Source organism: Dermacentor silvarum, chromosome 5, assembly GCF_013339745.2.
Source record: "Dermacentor silvarum isolate Dsil-2018 chromosome 5, BIME_Dsil_1.4, whole genome shotgun sequence".
Taxonomy (NCBI): Eukaryota; Metazoa; Arthropoda; class Arachnida; order Ixodida; family Ixodidae; genus Dermacentor; species Dermacentor silvarum.
The window spans coordinates 58,096,778-58,120,300 of NC_051158.1; the positions used below are offsets into that span (position 1 = coordinate 58,096,778).

At 48.2% G+C, this 23,523-nt stretch overlaps 1 long non-coding RNA gene across 1 annotated transcript; it reads right to left on the reverse strand.

Annotated features, from left to right (window-relative positions):
- Window positions 1-498: 498 nt before the first annotated feature.
- Window positions 499-23,402, reverse strand: LOC125945362 (uncharacterized). Its single transcript, XR_007466849.1, has 3 exons — window positions 23,336-23,402; window positions 5,182-5,292; window positions 499-879 (listed from the first exon to the last, which is right to left on the reverse strand). It is a non-coding gene; the product is annotated as an uncharacterized LOC125945362 (long non-coding RNA).
- Between the last annotated feature and the right edge of the window lie 121 nt (window positions 23,403-23,523).

Genomic DNA, 23,523 nt, shown 5'->3' on the forward strand with positions numbered 1-23,523 from the left:
TTAAGCAGTCGTCTGCAAGCGGCGTTTGACCACCCCGCAGATATCGCCCGGCGAGCTGCTTCACTGGAGAGGGTCCGGAATGACAAGCGAGCGAAGCCAGTGTCGGAGAAAGTGGAAGAGCGAGCCGTCAGGCTCGCTAAACGCTTGGACTTGTCGGCTTATAATTTATACCTGGCTTACCGATGAGTGTATACCCAAGTATAATATTTACAGCTAAGTCAAAGGTTAACCTAGTGAAACCAAGATTTAACCTAGGCTAAACCAAGCTTTCGCTTTGCATATCCAGGTTCAGCTGAGCAAAGCCGCAGACATCTTTTTTGTCGTTGTTGTGTTTGTTATTGTTTCGTATATTGCCTGCACTTCCACTAGAACGCATCCACTGTTTTGCCGCCTCAAATATCTTTGTGCTGCCTGCTTTGAGATGCTTGCTACAACTTCTACAATAATGGCCATGGTACATATTTCTAACTAATGAATGTGCATGTACATATGTTTCCCCATTTATTTTAACCATCAGTGGCAAATACATATTTTCATGTTCTGATTTAATCATGTCCTATTTTATTTTATTTTACTTTACATACTTTCGAGGCCCGTAGGCGCTACAGAAAGGAGTGGTACATACATTGATACATTTAATCAACTACAGCCAGAAAACATCAACCGGTGGCTAGCTCGCTGTATGTGCTTCCTGTAGTGCTTCCTCGGCAGCGAATCGCTCGGCTCTTTTTTCTTTTTTATGAAACGCTTCGCACTCAGTGGTCCATACTTTCACCATATTCTTACACATGGTAGTTGTAGTCCTCCAACAATCTTTGCCTTGTTTGTTATAAGTGCCATCAGATTTCACGTGCACCCACATCATGCATTCCGACATCCCTGGAAAAAAATTGTCTGATTACGCTCATGTTTTCTTGCATTTCATTCCGTAAGCTGAACAAAGCTTCTCACATTCACCAAAAAAAAAAACCATGAATACAATGTGTCATAGTTTTCATTACTCTGTGAATTGGATCTATTGGAAGTGGGCAGTGTTTTCACTAGCGTAAATGTGATTGAATATGGTAGTAACGTGTGAATATTTGGGTAACTGAGTTCGGTAAACACGTTTTCGCATGTAGAGCAGTGTGCATTGCGTTCAAATTGAGTAACATGCATGTCCTTCAAGATTGTATTTTGTGGCCTATCCAGATCCATCTTCGTGTCACTTGACGTCACTCGACACAAACGTGCCTCGACAGCCCTTAATAACAGCGAACAAAACACAGCTACTTAATTAAACATTTTACATCTCTTATACCAACCTTCTCAAAGTGCCGCAAGGGACAGCGTGTCATTACCGATTTGTAATTCTCACGTTAGCGTAATGTGCGTGTACCTTTATTCTTCGGATACATTCTAGTCTATTACGGAAAACAAGCACCATGAACAATATAGTAAACGCTCGCATTCCATTGATTGCTATACCAGAAGTATATCCCATATGTACACCCGTGAGCAAAAGTATACGGACCAGGGATTGCGAGATAAAGCTGATTTTCTCCTCAGCCTGTGAATGCAACTTGAAATTAAAGACTGTAGTTCAAACTTGGCATTGCGAACTTTCCAGTACACACGTCAATTTCAGTTGATGCATGTTAATGATGACGAAATTAAGTTCTTTCTATGACCCTGTGGTCTGTATACTTTCGCTCACGGGTGTACATGATTGTATAAAAACAGGGAAGAGTGCGCCATAGATAAAACAAGCCTCACGAAATTTTTGAAGAAACTCAATATTGAGTTATTTTCTACTGTCGGCGAGAAACGGCACCGTTCTTCGTGAGTGGACACACACAACTACAGAAATTCTTGCGACACAATCAACAACTGCAAAACCTTTCATAGATTCTGCGGTTATGCAGCGCGCGACCTTGAAGGCCTCTCGCTTGAAACACCTGCAATGCAGCACCATTATCTTGTTCAATGTTGTGACTTTATTATGCTGGAAACACATTCACGCACCACTAACGGCATGCTAAATAGGGAGTACCGAAACGGCATTGAAATGCTGAGTGGCTATTCCCAGCATGCTGCTCTTCCACAAGGCGAAGATGCACCGGGTACAGAGAACATGACGAGGTCGGCAAAAAAATAAAAATAAACGGTATATATTTGTCACGAAACCGAATGTAATGCTAGGCGCGTTTTTAGGACAGAAGTTTAAAAAAAAGAACGCACCGCATTTTCTTTCAAACTTTGGTATGGTATATGGAATGATGCAACCAGTCGTATATGCTTGTCAGCCAAGTAGGTAGTCATGAGCAGCCACCTATGCTAGAGGTGGACACGAGGAAACCGCAGTTACTAAGTTGTTCATGGTCGAATGGGTTGCGCATTGGGCTGCTGTACTGAGGGAACAGGGCTCAAAACCAACCATAGGATCGACTTTAGTCAGTGAGTGAGTGGCAGTGTGTACATACGTGCCGCTCTTGAGCGAACATCTTTCACGCTGACACGGGTCACTGTAGATGGGGGACGTGGTAGGTAGCGCTGTTCAAAGGAACTATTTCACGCCGGCTTGGAGCTCTGACCTTGGGATACTCGGCCTGTGCTTATATTCAGTGAACCTCTTCGATGCCAACTTGGATCACTGCATATGTGCGAGTACGTGCGTGCAGTGCTTTAATGAACGTCTTTGACGCCTACTTCGGTAACTAGGCATGTCACACTGGGAAGCCAGTGCATGGCCTCCGAAATACATGCCACACCGGTGCATTCGCTGACAAACACATGAGGCGACATCCGGACTTTTGTCTGGTACTTTTTTCTTGACACGGCGCGCCATCTAGCAGGCTGCCAAAAAGTCCATGCGCGGCCTTCGAGACGATATGCGTGTCTTAGAAAACCTTAAAACGATACCACGTGTCTATGAAAACCACGTGTCAAAGCCGTCGTGACGCCGACGCGGCGGTGAGAGGACGAGGGCGCACCCGCGCCGTCGAAAGTTCACAAGTTCAACGTTGAAAGAAAACATTGGGCTCAAGTCAAGGCATTGACGGCAGTGGGGGCGAAACACACGGCAGCCGTAAAGCAAACAATAGTGTCGTGACGTGTCCGGCTTTCGGCTAAATAAAACTTTCAAAACAACGCGCAACCACGAGGGGGCGCTCGCTCGGCATAAACGGGACTGTTAATAGTCACGGCTAGGTGGCGTATGCCACCGCCCGATTTAAAGGTTCAGCCTCATCCATCCATCCATCCATCGGGCCGCCGAAACGACACGCGGCACGATTCTTCTCGTAACACGTGTGCGTATGCTGGTGCAAAATATTTTTGTGTAAATCTGTGTTGTACGTGCAGTCGTACCGCCGAATCGCCCAAAACAGCTTCGCTGGTCATCCACCTTCACAGGGTGGAAAAGAGCTTCAATTTTTGCACCACCTGCTGAGACAAGCGTCCGTGGCCTAATGGTTTTAGTATTGAGCGTCAGTGTTAGAAGACATTTGTTCAAATGTGGCTGCTGGAATACCGTATTTATTAACAGCGGAGCTGTTTAAGCCGGGCGTAATGTGTGTCCTGAATAAAAAAATGTGGGCCGATCCTGGTGGCTGTGCAGAAAGGGTCCAAGCGCAATGGCACATACCCCTGTGAACTAGCGAAGCTGTAACTGGCTGAGTCTAGCTAAGTATGGTTCCGACTACTTAAGCTTACTCGTTCATGGATAGACAATCAATAGCTAATCGATAATCAATCAATAATCAATAAATACCAGAAAATGCGGTGGATGACCTGGTGGTGTTTAGCCTAGCCCAAATGCGTGGCTAATACCTTGCGATAGCCAATCAACAGCTAATCGATAATCGAACAATAATCAGTAAATTCCGGGAAATGTTTGGGATGACTTGGTAGTGCTTAGCCTAGCCCAAAAGGTAGGACTAGCTAGGTGCCCATTAGCTCCGCTGATGGGCACCTAGCTAGAGGCACCTTTAGCATTGCGCCTCCAGTGCAATCTATGCTATTATTTTATTTAATTAAATGCATAGATATTTGTATATACTCGGGACATCACGGCAACGGCTAAACTCACCTAGTGTTATAAGTGCTATCGCAATAAAACACTTTTCAGCAAAGGCGATCTGGCAAAGGCTTTCTGCACCCAGTGGCATTTCTTGTTAAAAGAGCTTTCCAACAAGAGATACGACTTCCGCAAGGTTATTTATTTGATGCTTGCACCAATGATGATCGATGCTACAATGACAAGTGTCAGGTGTAAGAACAAATGGGGATAAACTCAGCAATGAGCGTTTTTCAGAAGACTTTTTATATTAGGACACGCTGCAGGGATGCATTACCTAACTAGGAAATAATTTTTGCCTGGCAGATTGTTAAGCAAAAAACAAAGATAATCTTAAATTATTACCTTAGTAATAACTAAGATAGAGGCTGAAGATCCCAAGCATACGGCAACAGTACGTGAACATACTCATGTACAAGTTTTTAAAACGCTTATGCTGACTATTGCAGTGCTTGTACGTGTGTATATGAAATCGATGTGAGTAGCAAATACAAAGCTTGTAATGCTCTGGTTAACTTGTCTGTTATTAATGTTATACCCTTCAGAGAAGTGGGCTGTATACAACTCACTATCAATTTCAATGTTACTTCCCTACTTGTCACCGCCTATATCAATCCTAACGAATGGAAAGTCTGATATCAAGGCATCGTGACCGATCCATTACACTGCGTGTGGGCGTTGTTATTCAACTACAACTTACTTCTATGCGTTGCAGCAGGTTCGCGAGGGAAAATAAAAAGTCCTCACTTGCGAATCATCTTCGACGAGTTAGTGATTTGTTTATGCACGCCGTACTCATAATGTACTATCTTTAGTTCCCACCAAGTTGATTAGAATGTATGCTGAGGGTAGGGGGCCAAACAACATTATTTTATATCAATCCACTTGATATACGGAGATGTTGACAGTATTATTTAACGTTTATCTGGGCACAAGTTCCGCCCGAGTGAACTCCGTAATTGTGCGTTACGTTACCTCTTGAAATATTGCAATAGAACAGTTTATAAAAATGTTCAAAACTTAGGTAAGTTCGGCGAATAATTTTCATAGAAACTGCAATGAAGTATGCGTTATAAGCTTTTATAGGATTGATTCGCACGTATTTGCCCGAGGCCCTTACTCACCGCCTCTCCAAGACCCAAATCCCAGCAGTAGGCAGTCTGGTCCAACATTGTAAACATCGAAACGTCGAACTAAACCATCATCTTCGTCATCTGAGTTCTGTTCAGTGGCTTCTAGAAGGTTGGAACGACATTTCGCGTTATTCAAAATACCAGCACTGGGTGAATAATAAGTTTTAACAAGACATAAGACGAAAAACTTAATAGGTGACCCGTAAAACGAGCAATCGCAGGGAAATGTGGGGTGCGCCGTCTGCTAGCAGCTTCGGGTTCAACGGACGACGCGGCGGCATCGGTAGTATGCCCGGCGCACTTGTTTTTCTACGCGATTTCAACTGTCAGTCGTGCGAAGCTTTCCGTTCGCTTTGTCGACCAGCAATGTCGTACCATCCATGTCGCTGATTTATAGGTTTCAGTTCACTCTGGGCGCGACGATGACGAGCGAAGAAAGGCAAGAATACGCTTTTATTCATAAACGAACTCTGGTTTTCGGTTCGGTAGCCTATTTTGTTTTTGCCAGATTTAACTCTACGAAATTTGCCGCTGTTTGGACGCACCGTCACTAGCTACTCTGCCTGTGGGTCAGTCAGACAGATGAAAAAGCAATCTTTATCCGATAATTTATCAAGCGTATAGAATAATTACTTAGAAAATCGGGTGATGAGGCGATGGCTATAGCAGTCTGGTAAATACTGCCCTGTGATCGTCGCTGCAACTGATATCGTCAGTAGCGGTGCAGCTAGCGTAATTGGAATATAAAGTGCTCAAAATATTTGAAACTGCGCGATGTCAACGGCATTTCTTGGTCGAAACTCGAGGTTTATTTCAAGTGGTACATAGTTAGAAGTTTTCGCTTTTTGGTCAACAAGATGGGGAAATGGCCGTATCGCCGACATATTACGGCTGCGCATTACCTCTACTTGTGTTCAAGGAACTAAGATGGGCTAGTTGGTTACAAGTATTATGTATGTATCTCGCTGCGTCCCGTTCAAATTTGCGCCGTAAAACTATGTTTCATAATACCTCTGTATGTACTGAAATAGTTATTGTTGCTTAATTCGATGTTAGAGAAAAAAAAATGGGGAGGACGCTTAAGCGTCGCTTTTAAAAGTGGAACGTGATAGAATTCAAAGACCGCTGACATGGTTTTCGACGACTGCAGCTTATGCAACTGTATTGGTTACTGGTAAACACTGGCGGCGAACGCTATGCTCGTAGGCGAGCTTTCTGGTGGAAACGCGGCCTCTTGCGTGGGCCGATCCCGGAGATAGTGCACAACCGCGCCAAAGAAATTCCATCATTTTCAGGTTTCCGTATTTGTTTCGCACTTTTAATATTTCAGTCTGAGAAGATTTAACATAAAATGCATGCGCTGTGGATGTTTTGTTTCATGACATTTGTTTGTGGATTGTCATTCTTAAAATTCCGAGGAAGAGCTTTGCCAAGAATGCAAGACAAGGTATGAACAACATTAATGATAGATGGTGTGGCATACCTAAACGCTGTTGGGGATGATTTGCTCGGCCGCGGGCGCCAATGCCAACGCCGACGCCGGATATTCTCCGACACGGGGCCCTAAACGCTATCGCGATAATATCTTGGGGAATCATTCCGTGTCGCCACTTACACAGCTCATCGCCGCCTGATAAGTGGCGTCCACTCTACGTTCATTTTAGGGAGCCTACATGCAAGCGCTGTTTTAGGATGATTACGGCCTTTGTAAGTGCACTTGCCACCGCCAGCTAAATTGTCGGGTTAAATCTGGGGCACAAAATGGCGAAAGACCAGCTGACGGACCACATTTCCCGCAACGCTTGATGACGTAAAATTATTTAATTCTTTTAGTAAACTTTGGCCTCAGCAACCAGAGAGAAATGGTGCGTCTGAGCGCCGTACATGGCACGTCTACGTTGTAGTTAAACAGACTAGTAAGGAACAGTCTTTATTACAGCACGCTTCGAAAAACACCCTTTATATATTATGTAGAACTGGAAGGCAACGCCAATGCTTAATGCAGTTCACATTCTTGGCGTGAGATAATACTACCACGGAGCACGCCATCGTGCATTATAACTTGTTGCTTTATTGAGTCGCACGATATGCAATAGAAAAGTAAGTTTGATGTGTTCAAATAAAAGGAAAAGGCAACTAGTATATTAAAGATGTATGCAGGTTTCTTGTGCGCACTGGCGGAAAACTAAATTGAATAAATGTATTAGATAGCGTGCTAACATGAGTACATCAGAGCGTGACAAAAACGGCAGAAAGACTGGGGACCAAAATAACTACCCACCAAATTTGGTGGTAAATAGTGGTCAACTATTTGGTGTTGTCATCACCATAAAACAGCGCTTGCATCGTGTAGGTTCCCTAGTTCATTTTCTTTTTGTTCACTGGTGGTTCAGTTTTTGAAGTGGCAGCCATGCCTCTGATGCTTGTGCACAGCTGACTCAGCAAGGGCTGCTGCAAGGCAGTACTTGCATGAGTTTACTTTTAACGCTTAAATTTGAGCAGCCAACGGCTGATCAGCCGACCATGGTTTTGATAGGCGCCTGCAACCGGGTAATCTTCGAGTGTGACAAAGCTGGACTGCTAGCGCATAATAGGCTTCAACGGTGAAGCGCTGATGCGCTGTTCCGGTTCGAGTGATCCTGTTGATCGCTGTTTCCAGTTCGCTGTTTAGTAGGTGATCGCTGTTTCCGGTTCGAGGAAGCGCATCAGCGCTTCCTCGAACCGGAAACAGCGATCAGACGGCGCATCCCAGAATCTCTCACTCTTTTACGGGTCACCTATTGATTCCTAAATAGACTTTCTAGCGGAATGTCTTGCAGATCATATGTGCAATTTTATAGCAGTTTCTTTTTTGCCTTTGAAAAGGGCGGGTACAGTTCTAAATCATTAATTAGTATTTGCGATAAATAATGTTCTTGTTAAACGACCACTTTGCAAGTATAGAAACTGTGAGCAAATTGGACACATCTTTGTAATACCCGAAATAGCTTCACAACGCTTCAACCATAAACCATCTCTACATTTTTGTAGTATAGTGTTTGAACATGGATTTTATTGTGGCATTTATATAGTCACGTTTTCGTGACCATGTCGTTTGAAAAAAAATTACATTAGAAACCACCATGTGATCATGAGGCACGCCACAGTGGACGACGTGCACCTAAATCTAAGTACACTGGCGCTTTCTCCGTTTCGCCCACATAGACATGCGGCCACCGTGGCCGGAATTCGATCTCGCTTCCTCGTTCTTGGCAGCCCAACATCATAACCACTTAGCAACCAGGGTGGGTCACGGTGTCAACTGAACGATTAAGAAAGGTGGTTCTTTTAAAAAATTGTTGAAGAAGGCATCTCACGGCGACTGTCGACGGTAATGTGCTGGTATTATCTCAATATAGCGACACAACGTATTGCCACCACCGAAACGAGTTATGTATGCTTCGTGCACTGCAGCGAGGCTCCAGTTTGATGCTTCACTAAGAACACTGAGCGACATCATGCGCCGCCACCACGAAGCCTTAGTGTGGCCTACGCAATGCCCCCGAAATGAAGCCATACCAAAAGTTGAAGTCCAGACCATTTATCGTATTGATATGGCGTTCTGAGGCTATCATGGTTATTGTGTTTTCGCCATTGTAACTTCGGCATCCAACTCTTGACATAGTCGTCATTATACGTCCGGCCGTCATCGTCCCGCTGTTTTCTCAGTATCGTCATCACTTCCAAAACGTCATTCTGATGTCGTCACGCCGTTCATCGACTACTAGGTCGTAACCAATGTTTCTTAATTCAATTAAGATTAGGCCCCTGTAATTACGCCATCGTCCTTTTCTGCTTCGTCTTCAGACAGTGGTCATCATGCATTTCTTGACATACTGTCATCGTCATGCCTTCGTCGGTCATCCGTGGTGGTCTTTCTAGCTCCGTCTTTTATTTGTGACACGATGTCGGGTTTCAGTGGCTGTCGGGTCATTGCGGTATCTCCGGCAACGACCTCGCCGACGAAGCTGTTAGGAAAGCACACGAAGGAGCAAACCTGGGTTTTGTACTTATATCGAGGACTGACACAGCCCAACATCAATGCAAGCTAGCGCATCGTATGACATCGGAGAAGTTGCACACACCTGAATTCACCCAATATCGGTTGCATTCTCTCGACCCATCTATGAAACTGCGGCTGTTACCTGGACTTCCGCGAAGAAAGGAAACAATGCTGTGCCGCTTACGCTTGGGCGTTGCATTCACCAATGCATATACGTGTTTGATTGTAATGGCTGATAGCGCCGAGTGTAATGCCTGTGGTGACAGTGAGACTATAGAACACCTACTGTGCTACTGCCCATCTATTGAAAACGAAAGACATGACCTCTGAACCGCTCTAAATAAGCTGCATAGAAGATTGTTCGCTTTGCACAAGATCTTGCGACCATGGGCTTGCATATTGCAGCTGAAAAAGGTCACAAAAGCGCTGCTGCGATTTTTAAAGGTTAAGTGACCGTCTCTAATCCAAATTGAGTCATTGTCAGTGATAAAGAACAAAAAACTGTTACCACGTCAACGATAACCACAGAGGACTTTTCTCTTCTCCTAATCTATCCTTCCCCTTTAACCTACCCCCAGTGCAGCGTAGCAAGCTGGGCTCAGTCCTGGTTAACCTCCCTGCCTCTCATTTATCATTTTCTCTCTTTCTTACCGTCATCGACCCGATGTTGTCGTCACGTGATCGTTGTCATACATAGTTCGTCACCTCATTTTCCTCATGCCGTCATTATTTTCAAACCATTTTCATACCATCGTCAGCATCTTCAAATCAGCATCTCATTCTCGGCACACCGTCATCGTCGTCACACCATCTTCGTAATTCAAGTGAAGCGTTATTTCATTGTGATCCCCATGCCATCGTCGTGCAGTCATCGTCATGCCGTCACGCTCCGGTTTAAAATTATGTTGTTATACTGAAGTCAGAACGCCACCGTGGTCGTTCCAATATTGTCACACTAACTTTTTCATGTGACTCTTATCATGCGGTTGTTTTCATGCTGCCGTCGCTTTGCTTTCATCACTGTCACTTTGTGATCGTTCTACCATTGCCAATATTTTAGAATGGTCATCTCAACGTAGTCGTGCCGTCGTCGGCATGCCACAGCTTCGTCACCGCGTTTCTTGTGCAAACAAGCTTGAAAGGTGTCACGTGCCTTGTTGCTTGCACTGACGTGTTCTTAGTGAACGTTACGTACTGACGGACGGCATCCAATGTGTTGTGTTCAAAGTTAACGTACATTGCTAACAAGTCGGGGAGCGCCTTGTTCAGTCGTGGCGGAAGATTATTCGTGTACTCGTAATAGGCGGTTGTTTTCCAATGACTTGTCTGGCTGTTTCGCAGAAACGCTTAGGTAAGCTTAGCTGTAAAAGCCATTGCAGTGTCGGTGAGGAGGACGTTTGGGGCCCCATGTTATCGCAAGAATATTTTGACGAAAAATTTAGCCAGTTCTGCCGCACTACTTCTGGGCAGCGCTTTCGTTTCAGCGCATCGTGTAACGTAGTCCGTAGCCACGATTATCCGCTTATTCACGGTTGCTGACAACGGGCAAGGGCCCCAATAGGTATATCCCGATCTGCCGGAATGGGCGGCCAGGTGGCTTGATTGCCTGTAGCAATAGCACTGGTCTTGGTGGTGTCTCGACGTAACGGGAGACGTCTGAGTTCAGGTGCCGCCTGTAATACTTCTCAGTAATTGCGGGCGTACAGGACAATTCGATGTGTCATGAAGGATGTGCCGTACCTCTTGCCTAAGTTTTCAAGCCCGAACGAGAAAGCCGTTGGCAGAGATTAGAAAGAAGTTCTTCCTTATAAGGACATCTTTTTCCACAAAAACGAAGCCAATTCACGCCTCAATATCGAAGGGAAAAAGTCGGTCTTGCCTTCTAAGTACTCAGCAAGGCTTTGCGATTCTCCGTCAGCGCGCTGATGTTCGGCGAAGTCGTCTGCGCTTATTGGTCTTACGAAAGTGCCATCGCCATGTTGGTCTTGCGGCGGCTAGACAATAGGGCCACTGAAGAGGCAGTCCCCATCAGATTATTTCCATCCGAACTTTTTCATAAAGTTCCAAATTTGAGGGTCGCTAGAAGAGTTTTTCATGTTTTGCAGCAAACACAAGGCGTGGTGATCGTTTACGACTTTGAATGGCCTACCATACAGTAGGGGTGAACATTTTGCTGTAGCCCTGCCCATTCTGCGGTTGTTATGCCAGGCTTAGCAATTTATTGTCTGTCGAATCCTTGATGACGACGAAAAGCAGTCCTTGTCTTGTTGGAGCACACTTTTGACCAGTTCCTACTCACGCCTGGGAAAGCTCAGATGCGGAAGTGGACCATCTGTGGATGCTGTATGCTGGATGCGGAAGTGGGACCATCTAAGCAGTGGCGCAATGCGAGAGAAGAAACAATTTGCTAACTGCCGTAACTTTATGCAAGTGATATTCGTGCCTTTGTTAAGAAGCTTGACGCCATTACATTCACTTTTTGTCCACGGATTTGAATGATTTTCTTGCCACGCCGATTTCGTGGTCGAGGACCAGGTGTTCGTCGCTCTCGACAATGCCTTTCACGTCTGCGGCTGCTTGCATGCGACAAAGTTATGATGGCAGCACTCGAAGCACGGATACCTACTAGACTCCTATTCGGCGGTATCGCTTGATCTGTACACAGTGTTATGGACTTTGACATTGAGGCGATGCCTGCATCATATTAGCTAAAGAAGTACTTCCAAGAATTACGTCCTGTGAACACTTGCAGGTTAAGAAAATTCGCAGTGATAGCCTGGTCAACAACTATAGTTGTTTTCGAGAGTCACACCAGGGACGAAAAGTGTACTCCAGCTATCCGGAACTCAGATCCTCGTTATGCAGTCTTTCTTCAAGAATGAACTGATTACGGAGTAGTCGGCTCTTGAGTTTGCTAGAGCGGTGATTTCGTGGCAGTGAAAAATCATGTCGAACTTGGTGATTTTGTGTCTTGCACAGCAGTTAGGTCGCGGCGTCGGGTTACGTCTGCGTCACATTCTCCTGCTGCAGCTATGCGGTGTCATAAGCTCTTGTCTAGGGGGCGTTTTCTTTGCTTCAACGCTATGTATGAATGGCGGCGTAGTGCTGCTGCGTCATCGAGGTGGTTTTCAGAGCGTTATCGCCCCCAGCAGATGAGGCTGGTCTTTTCGACAAAAAGCTACCGCATCTCTACAGGCTGCTGCTTTTAATTATCCGGATAAGTGCTGACAAACGACCCACGGCATGGGCCTGTGTGCTGTCGCAGCTGCTGCGTCAGCTAGCGGCCTAGCGACAGTGAACTGGAAAGTCATCGGGGTCTTCACAGAGTAGCAGCTGAGGTAGCCATTGACCGTACGCGTTACAGCGAATATGGAGTGTTGGCAACTAACCTCCGTATTCCCACATCGCTCTGTTGTTACCGGCGGTATACCTGCATGACCGCAGTTACAGCAGCGCGGGCGATGGTCGTTGCCACGCCATATGTCTCTGTTCCTCGTGGCGTTGCGCGGTGGCTATTGCTGACTTAATTGTAGCATTACGCAGTGCGCACGTTGACGTTGAGGAGTAATCTAATGGTGGTTGGCAGTGGCATAGCTCATGACATCCAGCTGAGGCTGCGGGGGTTCGGAAGCTTATTGGCCACTGGACTTCTGCGTGGTCGATCTTAGGCATTATTGTGGTTTCCTGCTGTGACCAAGGGAATATGCTTTAGAGCGCAGCTATAGGCGCCCGTTCCTGCGGCGAGCGTCGGCATCGGCGTGGTCCCTCGTAATCGAGCGAATGAACACGCGGAAGGATGAAAGCGAACGCGGAGCGCAGCGGCAGATGAAAGACGGTGATAGTGAGAAAGCGCACGGAGGAAAGCGCAAGAAAAACGAATCACCGCGCAAGACGGGCTTTGTGGCGACTATGGCCACGAGATGGCGCCCGAGTAGAGCACGTCGTCTACATGGAAACCCAGCGCTGCTTGAGCGGCTGCTGTGAATCACGCGCCCACGCGTCACCTTCGCGCCGCCTGTCACGATCTCCCGATTAGCGAGGCATTCGCGCCACACTTCGTTTGTAACCTGTCGCACAAAACAGGCTTTCCACGCCAGCCAATATAACGCGAAATGAAAACACGTATATCACTGCGCTCAAATTTCGCATAAGGGAGTATCGTAGACGTCAGTGATTTTTTAAAATATTTTTGCGCACACGGCTTGTTGTAACTTCCCACAGGTGGTTGGAGTTGAGTGCTTGTGCTTTCGCACAGTCCGGCACCTAGCAGCGTGTGTATTATTTGTCGCGCATTTCAGTGCATTCGCAAGTGACATCGCTTGAGTCAGAAATTCTACTACCATTGTCGGTAAGAAGCACCACCAGACAGAAGCAAATTTTACAGCGTAAGCTGTTATGGGCTCATTCCAATAGCTGTTTCGGTTCGTGATGGTGTCCGCCACCGCCGCCGCCGCCGAACTGTAACTGCTGTGGCCGGAAATGCGCAAAAAGTACCCGGTCTCCGCCAGAATCGAGCCCAGACCCCTTGCGCGGGAATAGGGCACTTTACCACTGAGCCACGCAAGCGCTTGCTAACAGGCAGCGGAAAAATGCCTAATAAACGCGCCCTAGGCAGGCGCGCAGCCACAAACAATCCGAGGCTCCGCCAGTATGGTGGCGCCATCTAGGTAAGGGGCCGGCAAGCGCAGGTGCGCAGGCGTTGACGACGAGATGCGATTCAGGCGAGGCGCGGAATAAAAAAAAACACGCTATCCCCAGCCTCCGCCAGTATGGTGGCGCCATCTAGTTAAGGTGCCTGCAAACGCAGCATGCGCAGATGACAAGATGTCATTCAGGCGAGGCGCGCAATCAACGCGATTCCGATGGGAGATGTGCACCACGTATTCTGGATACCTCTTCGGTACACGTTATGGCGTCTTCTCGCAAGGCACGAGCCGCTGCTGAAGAAGCGAATCATTGAGCTACGTGCGCGGCGACAACCAGGCATCATCGGGCTCAGCAGACTGTTGTGCAGAGAGTATTACAAGCCGCAGCTAACCGTCGACGCCGGGTGGACAGTTCAGATCATTCTCGTCAAAATGAGGCGAAGAGACTTTGTCGCGAAGAATCTTGTGTGCGTGATGCCGAAATTGGAGCTACTCTTGAGCCGCTCCAGCAGTTTACGCTGTGACTGTGCTGCGTGTGCCGCGCAGGCGTGTGACTTTTTTTGCTCCCGGACCCCGTGCTGCACTGCTCAAGGCCGAATTTGGTGGTCAGCTTGTGTTGGGTCATCATTATTCACAATATCTGCTTTACTAGAACTTGGTCTTATTTCAATAAAATGTCCAGGTCCTTTTTTATTTGTATTCTTTGTTCACGGCGGCCGCTAGGGGCCGGAGAGAGTGGACGCTCTTCGCATGGGCTCCGTCAACTTTCAATGATTGTGGCGGAAATACGCACTTTTGGACAGCTTAACCTCCGGCCGCAACTGCGGCCGGAGGTTAAGCGTAACGCGGAGAGTGCAGGCCCCCTGACTCGCCTCGCAGCTTTACGCAATGGAGGACGAAGACGAACAAGCTGAGGGAGAAAAAATCTCTTTAAAAGAAATCCAAGACGAACAAGGGTGGAAAACGATCCATGCGCATTACAAGAAGAATCGGGAGCCCGATGAGGACATTAACCCAGACAGGCAAGTGGACGCCACGCCAGCAGACGAGGTGGCGAATCAAAGAAGAGCATTCAGGAACATCAAAAGGATGAACACGACACCCAAGAAGCTGCACGTGCCGAAAGAAGACATCAAGATCATTATCCGACCCAGGGACGGCTGGGCACAGCAAGATACAGCAAGATACAGCAAGATACAGTGTTGCCCAGATTGGCGACTGCATACTGGGAGCAACAGGGCTGAAACCCGAAGAAGTAGTCAAGGACTCCATTCGCATCAACGAGAGGCAGAACATCATCGTAGTGAGCGCGCCCACCCTCGAAAGTGCCGAGAAATACAGTGCGCTTAAGGAGCTCCGCATCGGAGACAAAACATACGAAGTCACCGCGTACATGACGGCGCCGGAAGATACATCCAAGGGAATCATCCGAGGGATACCGGACTACGATACTCCCGAAGACATAGAGAGAAGCCTAGTGAACGAGAGGAACCCCGGCATATTACACGCCAAGAGAATGGGTCGCACTAACCTTGCGATCATTGTGTTCCGGGGGACGTACGTGCCGCATTACGTCTACTACAGAGGTATGAGTACCAATGCGTACTGTACAAGAAGCAATACGAAACATGTTACGCATGCAGAAGACTAGGACACAGAGCGGACGTGTGCCCACAGCCGCAAGTAAGGAGGTGCCGCGGATGTGGCAGCGCTGAACCTACCGACGATCATCGGTGCGAGCCCAAGTGTCTCCTCTGCGGCAGGGACCATCCGACTGGCGACAGGAAATGCAAGGTCAGGTTCAAGACCCTGTACTTGGTCGAGAAACGCCAATGGGAGAGAAAGCTTCAAGACGAAGAAACCTTGAGAGAACGACAACGCTCGGAAAACGCAAATCGCGACGCCGATGGCGCCGGTATCAAGAAAGACGACTTCTCAGCGTTGGACGACGGACGTCAGCATCGGTCTCGCTCGCGTTCCCGCTCCGGCACCCACTCTCGGTCGAGAAGCCGCGAGCAATGTGACGGATCCAAGCCAAGGGCCAGTTCCGAACCCAGAACCCGGCGCAGGTCAACCTCCCGGCCTGCAAACAGACCACTGGAAACGAAAGAAGCAGAAGCAGGGAGCGGACACCCCAGACCGTTACAGGTGAGCTGGGCAGACGCCGTCTCCGGCGGGCGCTCGAGGATCGAGGCTGCTCCCCCCAACGCGACTACCGAGGCCAAGAAGGAGTTAGCGCAGATTAAGCAAATGCTTCTGCAGCTTACTAAGGACAACGCTAAATTGAGGGAGGACATTAACGTACTCAAGGAAGAAAATGCTAGACTGAGAAATGGAGTCAAAGACAGCAAAGAAGTAGCACAGATTGCCAGAGATACGGAGGAAATATTCGAGGGTGAGGACGAAGTGCCCGTACCCACAAAACGAAGGGCTATAGAAGTAGATTCAGACTGCAGTGAAAGATAACATATAGGTGAGAGAGTAAGACCAAAAGACTGCAGGAAGAGTTACAACTTAGAATGGAGGAAGATAAGAAAGGACTTGAAAAGAAAATGGACGATATGATTGGTCAGATCACTAAATTAATGCAACAGCAATTCGCCACGATTCAGCAGCAGATACAGGAGCAGTTAGGCTCCATGCAAGAGCGCGTGGGAGAGCTAGAAGCGAAATTATCGGTGGCAGTCAGTCTACCTATGAGAGCCTCGCAAGCAAGCAGTTGCGGCCCCATTAAAACGGCTGGCGAACCGTACAGTCGGCCTGCGGTAACAGAGACGAGCGAGATCGCCGGAAAACTTTAACACCATGGTTAAACACAACAGATACACGATCTGGCAGTGGAATTGCAGGGGTTACGCTAAGAAAAGATGTCAGCGATGCAAACAAGATTCCGCACGCTCATTCGGAAAACGATCGCTATTGCGAGCAGGCAGGCGGTACTGATTGCTGGGGACTTCAACGCTCAACACACCGCGTGGGTTTACAAATTCGAAAACGTCAAGGGTCGGAATCTGTGGCTCGATGCGCAGCAAGAGGGGGTCACCCTCGTTACGAATCCCTCCTTGCCAACGCGCAGAGGTAACAGCGTTAGCGTAGACACCACACCGGACCTAACTTTTACGAAAAACATTGGCGATTCGCAGTGGACGAACACGCAACAGGACCTCGGTAGTGATCACTTTATAATAGAGATTAGAGTCACGGCGGGACTGCGCAAGATCAGAGGTAAACATTAGGCAGACGGAAGATTCGCAGGAAGCAATTCAGGACATCGGGGATTGGACCGACGCGGTGAAGCGGGACATTGCCGCGGCGACACGAACGGTCCCACCAGAGGCGCAACTCGAACTCATAGACAGCAGACTTTTACACATGTGGGAGGCCAAACAAAGTTTGCAGGAAAGATGGAAAAGGCAAAGACACAATAGATCACTTAGGAAAAAGATAGCGAAACTAAACAGGGACATTGAGAGTCACACACAGCAGCTGTGCAAGCAACAGTGGGAAAACACCTGCAGTAACATGGAGAATCAGCTAGGGCACGCGAAGACGTGGAACTTGCTTAGGTACATGCTTGACCCAGAAGAGACGAAAACCGCGTATAGACAGAACATCAAGAGAATCATACATGCGTATGAAGGCTCCGAATAGGAGATCTTACGGGAGATCAGGGAACGGTACATTAGTTCGGTCCCACCGGTAACGCATCCAGAATACGAAGGCGCAATCAATGAAGACCTAGACAGACCAATCGGCGAGTCCGAGATCAGGGCAGTGTTACATAAGCTCAACACTAAATCGGCGCCCGGGCCTGGCGGAATCACAAACAAAACGTTCAGGAATTTAGACGATAAATCCATAAAGAAACGGACGGAATACATCAACGCGTGCTGGGAAACCGGACGCGTACCGCAGCAATGGAAGACAGCGCACGTCGTGCTGATACCGAAGCCGGGCAAGCGACTGCAGCTAGAGAACCTCAGACCGATCTCCCTGACTTCGTGCGTGGGGAAGGTAATGGAGCACGCGGTCCTCACAAGGCTGACCAACTACCTCGAGGACCGCGACCTGCTCCCCCACACTATGTTGGGGTTCAGGAGAAACCTCTCTACGCAGGACGCGATGCTACAAATCAAACACCAGGTCATAAACAGCCCGACCAGGTCCCCTAAGGCCATACTCGGCCTGGACCTGAAGAAGGCCTTTGACAACGTAACGCACGCAACCGTACTGGCCAAACTGCAGGAACTCGGCCTTGGCGAACGAACGTACAATTACGTTAGAGACTTTCTGTTGAATAGAAAGGCCAAGCTTACTCTCGGGGTGCTTACTACCGAACAAATAGAGTTGGGTAGCGCCGGCACCCCGCAGGGATCAGTGATATCGCCCATGCTTTTCAACTTAGCTCTCGTGGGGTTGCCGCCCAAGCTAAATGAAATCGAAGGGCTCAATCACAGCCTCTACGCCGACGACATTACGTTGTGGGTTACCGAGGGGTGCGACGGCCAGATAGAACACACGTTGCAACGTGCTATCGAGACGGTCGAACAATACTTGGAGAACACCGGACTGACCTGCTCTGCAGAAAAGTCCGAACTGTTAGTTTACAGACCTACTCGAAGAGGCCGCAAGCCGAACGGCGATGACAAACGACGAGGACCCCGGTATGGACATACGACTAACGACGTCCGACGGGCGCCCCGTACACAGTGTAGATAACATGCGAGTTCTGGACTTACACATCGCGGCCAACGGACATAATGGCGAGACCACCAGGAGACTGGAAGGCGCGGTTGCACGGACCGTCGGGTTACTTAGACGCATATCGAACAGACACAGCGGGATGAAAGAAGGTAGCATGATCAGACTAGTTCAGGCCTTCGTAATTAGCCGAATAACGTACGTGGCACCATACCTCAATTGGCACGTTGCGGAGAAGACAAAGATGGAACGCTTAATCAGAAAGGCTTACAGACAGGCAATAGGGCTACCGATCAACACAAGCACGAACAGGTTACTGGATCTAGGTCTACATAATACGCTGGGGGAATTGATAGAGGCACAGAACATAGCGCAATACGAACGTCTTTCCAAGAGCAGGACGGGCAGATACATACTAGAAAAGTTAGGTATCGGGTATCACGCTCAACACGGCATCAAAGTCGACGTATCCAGCAGCCTCAGGAACAAGTTGGTCGTCCCTCCGCTACCAAAGAACATGCACCCGGAATACCACAGGGGTAGAAGAGAAAAGCGAGCGCAGGACGTACAGAGGAAGTACGGCAAATGTGAAGACACGGTGTTCGTGGGCGCGGCCAGGTACGCGCGCAGGCGCGCCTTCACGGCCGTGGCGGTAGACCACGAGAACACTTGCAAAACTAGTGTCACGGTACGCACTGTGCACACGGAAACAGCGGAGGAGGTAGCCATCGCGCTAGCGGTGGCCACCACCGAGGCCGAAGTGATCATCAGCGACTCCCAGACGGCAATTCGCAACTACGCCAACGGCCGCATCTCCCCCGAGGCGTTACGAATACTACTCGCGGGCAAAACCGGGAATAAAGAAGTTTACATCGTATGGGCACCCGCCCACACCACATCACTCGCCGGCAACGAGGCGGCGCACGGGGCGGACCGAGCCGCCAACCACACTACCGCCGCATCGGCCACGACCTCTGGTGAGGGGTGGGAGTGGGAGGATCGCCTGACGAGTTACAGAGAAATAACGCAACACTACTAACTGGCGAGGTGCAAATTTCCGCAACCACACCAGAAACTGAACAAGAGACAGGCGGTCGCATGGCGACAGCTGCAGACAAGAACGTTTGTAAACCCGGTGATCTTGAATCTCTGTTACCCAGAGCTTTATTCGTCCAACCAATGCAAGTTCTGTGAGGCCAGGGCAACCCTGGAATACATGTTATGGGAAGTGCAAACAAGGGGCGGGAGGGGGGGGGGGTGTTCCAGACGGAGACGCAGCCTCGAGCCGAACGCGCTGGGAGACTACGCTGCTCAGCTCCGCCCTCGAAGACCAACTCTGGGCCGTCCAGTGGGCCGAGGAAGCCGCCAGAGCTCAAGGGTTCCTGCCGACACCTAGGCAGGGGTATTCGCCCAAATCCCCGAATAACTCGCCGGATTATAAATAAAGTTATCATTCATTCATTCATTCATTCATTCATTCTTTGTTCACCTGGCATTTCATTGATTGCGCTCATAAATATGCATTTCTTTTTCAGTTTTCGAAGTACATTTTTCAATGCTTGAGAGCTTGGTGCAGTTAGGCCTCTACTTGTAAAAGCTTAGTCGATAAACCTCGTTTAATAAAATAGCAGTGCAGGAATGTGCAATTGAAAGGTAGGATAGTTATGCATAGATATATGACACTGCTCAATTTACGATAGCATGGTATGTATATCTCGATTATATACTTGACGGAGATGTTAGGCCTGGTTGAGGGTCACCTTTCAGGCTCTCCACATACGCTGAATGCACTCGGGAGTGTAGAGTCACCACTTTCATATCTGCAGGTATAAATACAATTCCTAAATTTTGACATACCTGCACCTTGAATATCTGAAGCGTGATTTAAGTTAATCTTTTCTTTTACAGGCAAGGACAAAACTGCGACGACATGCGGCAATGGAGTTGCAACTGCAGTGCTGCAATAGCACGCACTGCAGGTACCCTAACAGCTGCAGTAGTCAAATCAGCATTGCCATAGCTACTGCCAGAGCAGAGTTTGAGTAGTCGAGTGTTACTAAGCGCTAAGAAATAGGCAGGGGGGTGAGCAGGCACATTACATGTACTCTCAAGGAAACGTCGTATACGGAGCATTCAGTCCACTTTCCACTGATAGAGCCCCGTTTACAACGTTTAAAAATCCTGGGCTTTTAGGGTGCCCTATAATTTTGTAGCATTAGCTACACTGGCCTGGCCAAGCCCGTTTCGCGCGGCACATCAAGAGCCGTGCTGCGCATGCGCAAGGATCAGTGATGTCACAAGGCTTGCGCACCGGAGCCACCGCAGCCGGCACCTCTCGCGCACTCCGCCGCCGCCGCGCGCGACTCACCACCGCCAGTCTGCGCATTCCAGATGAGTGACGGCGTAGCCGTGGTAGACGCACTGGCGCCGGCGCGCGCTCGCTGTGCAGTCGCCGTCTGACACTGCGCTGGAGCCGCTGCGCTTCTGACTGACGTTTCTGTGTGTCATTGGAGCAGCAGTAAGTATGATAATCAAGCTAATCCTTGACAATCTAGACAACCAGGAAAGCTAAGAATAATCAGCTGAACCTTTGCTAACGCTACGTATATCCTGGCATAGCCGAGCTAAGCCACTGCAACATTTTTTAATGTAAGTAAAGTCCGCGTGTTCTAGTAATTACGCTAAAGTATCAGAACTTTCTTAAGCCGTGTTGACCATAAAATAAAACAAATATATAGCCATTAGAAACTTCAGATAATTTATAGTCTTTCTGCTGTTCATTAGAACATCATCCAAAGAAATAAAGCATGGAAGCATTTTGCTGATATAACAAGCATAGTTTTTTGTCAATGCTGAAATTCTGTGCCGGTATTCAGTGAACCGATTTCCACAATGACACGCACGTTTATATTTGGCTTCACTTAATCTTCCTTGTAGGTTTGCAGCGTTTGCACATTTTGCATCACAAAAAAAGGCATATTGAGTTATTCCTAAAGAAAATATTGTTACACACGAGGTGTTTAATGTCGAACCAGATGAATCTGTTTGATCAGAGCGTTTCTAGCGTGGTCCCGAGGCAGCTTGGCTCACGTCGTTTTCCTCTTTCTTTCCACTGGTTGTCTGCGCGCCAGCCGTGGTTCAAGGCAAGAGCTCGTGACATTTCACCGCTGGCAGATGAAGCCCACCGGGCGAGTCAGTCATCTCGTGGATTCTAACGCGTCAGATGCGCGACGTGTGTCACTTCATTTGGTGGAGCTGTGCTGGGTAACTCCCACGACCTACAACGGAGCCATCAGCACAAGAACTACGCCGAAGCCGTCGCCTCGCCGGACTTTCGCCGTCGCGCTCAATCATGGCCACCGAGCAACACACCTACACCAGCAGTGCCCCGGCGAGCCCAGTCCCTGCCCAGCACCTCCACCAAATGTTACACACGAGGTGTTTAATGTCGAACCAGATGAATCTGGTTGATCAGAGCGTTTCGAGCAGCGGTCCCGAGGCAGCTTGGCTCACGTCGTTCTCCTCTTTCTTTCCCCTGGTTGTCTTCGCGGCAGCCGTGGTACAAGGAAAAAGCTCGTGACAATATTATACTGACACCATACTCTGTGGGGGACAATATAAGCTAATGTTTGATGAGCCAGCCATAAGAAACGGTGCTTGGCGATGAGAAACGACGAGCGGATTTTTGTGACTATTGCGTCTCGTAACGGTCATCAGCCACGGTGGTGTACCTTGAAGAGCATGAAAGGTATGTAGCGAAAGCTATACTCGCCGCATTCTCGCCGTTTCGCTGTGGCCGGAGACAGCACCGCGCACTGAGCCGTTGCCTAGCAAGCGCCGCAGCTGTCAGCGTTTTTTCTCTATGGTCTGACCACTCCGCGGCATTTTACGGGCCTCTGACACGCGTCTTTCGCCCGGCGAACAGCTTCACTGGAGAGGGTCCGGAGTGCCAAGCGCGAGAAGCTAGCGTCGGAGATTAGAAGCCGACAAGTCCAAGAGTTTTGCGAGCCGAACGCCTAGCTTTTCCTCAGTCTCCGAGAGACAGAGATTGTGGTTGTGAAGAGGAAGAGGTGCTATTTTCTGAAGCCCTTTACTTGGACTTGTCGGCTTCTAATTATTAACTGGCTTATATCGGTGAGCGTATACCTAAGTATAATAATTACAGCTAAATCAAAGGCTAACCAAGTGAAACCAAGACTTAACCAGGCTAAACCAAACATTCGCTTTGCATATCCAAGGTTAGCTGAGCTAAGCCGCAGCCACTTTTTTTCAATGGCAATGTTCTCAAGTGATCACTTTGTGTGATACCATCATATTCACTAGATTTCTTCTGACTCGGTTTATACGCGTCGAAATATATGGCCAGAACATGTCATGGAACTATGCGAAGATGGGTAGCTTGACACAGCGTCGCAGACACAGTCAGGCGTATACGCTGATGCGCCTGGTGCCAAGTGACGATAAACTTCCCGAGAGGGATCGTATCGCCGATAGCGACCACTTCTACTTGGACATACCGCCGACGTCCACGATGGCAACGGCAGCCACCATCAGGACAATGATAAGCCAAATATACAGTAGATAGGCAAGAAAACTTCGCACCGTAACCAGAAGTGCGTAACATGAACCTCTTTCATTCACTGCGTGTGCTTGAGGTTAAACAAGTAGCTCTTACATCAGCGCAAGAGGTATGTTATATCGTTGCAAACTGTCAGTGCTTAAAGTGATGTTAACATTTTGAAGAATAAATTCTTACCACCTGATTTAGTTTTCACAACGACCTCTAGTCGATCACCGGCAAGCACTTCAAATGTTGCGGGGACCTGTTGCAACATATCAGAAATACAAAAATGACACCGTAATTAATTTTCTGGCAAATATGAACTGCATGTATCAAATAGTACCGCAAAACTGCACACATGTATAAGCCATGTACCATAAGGG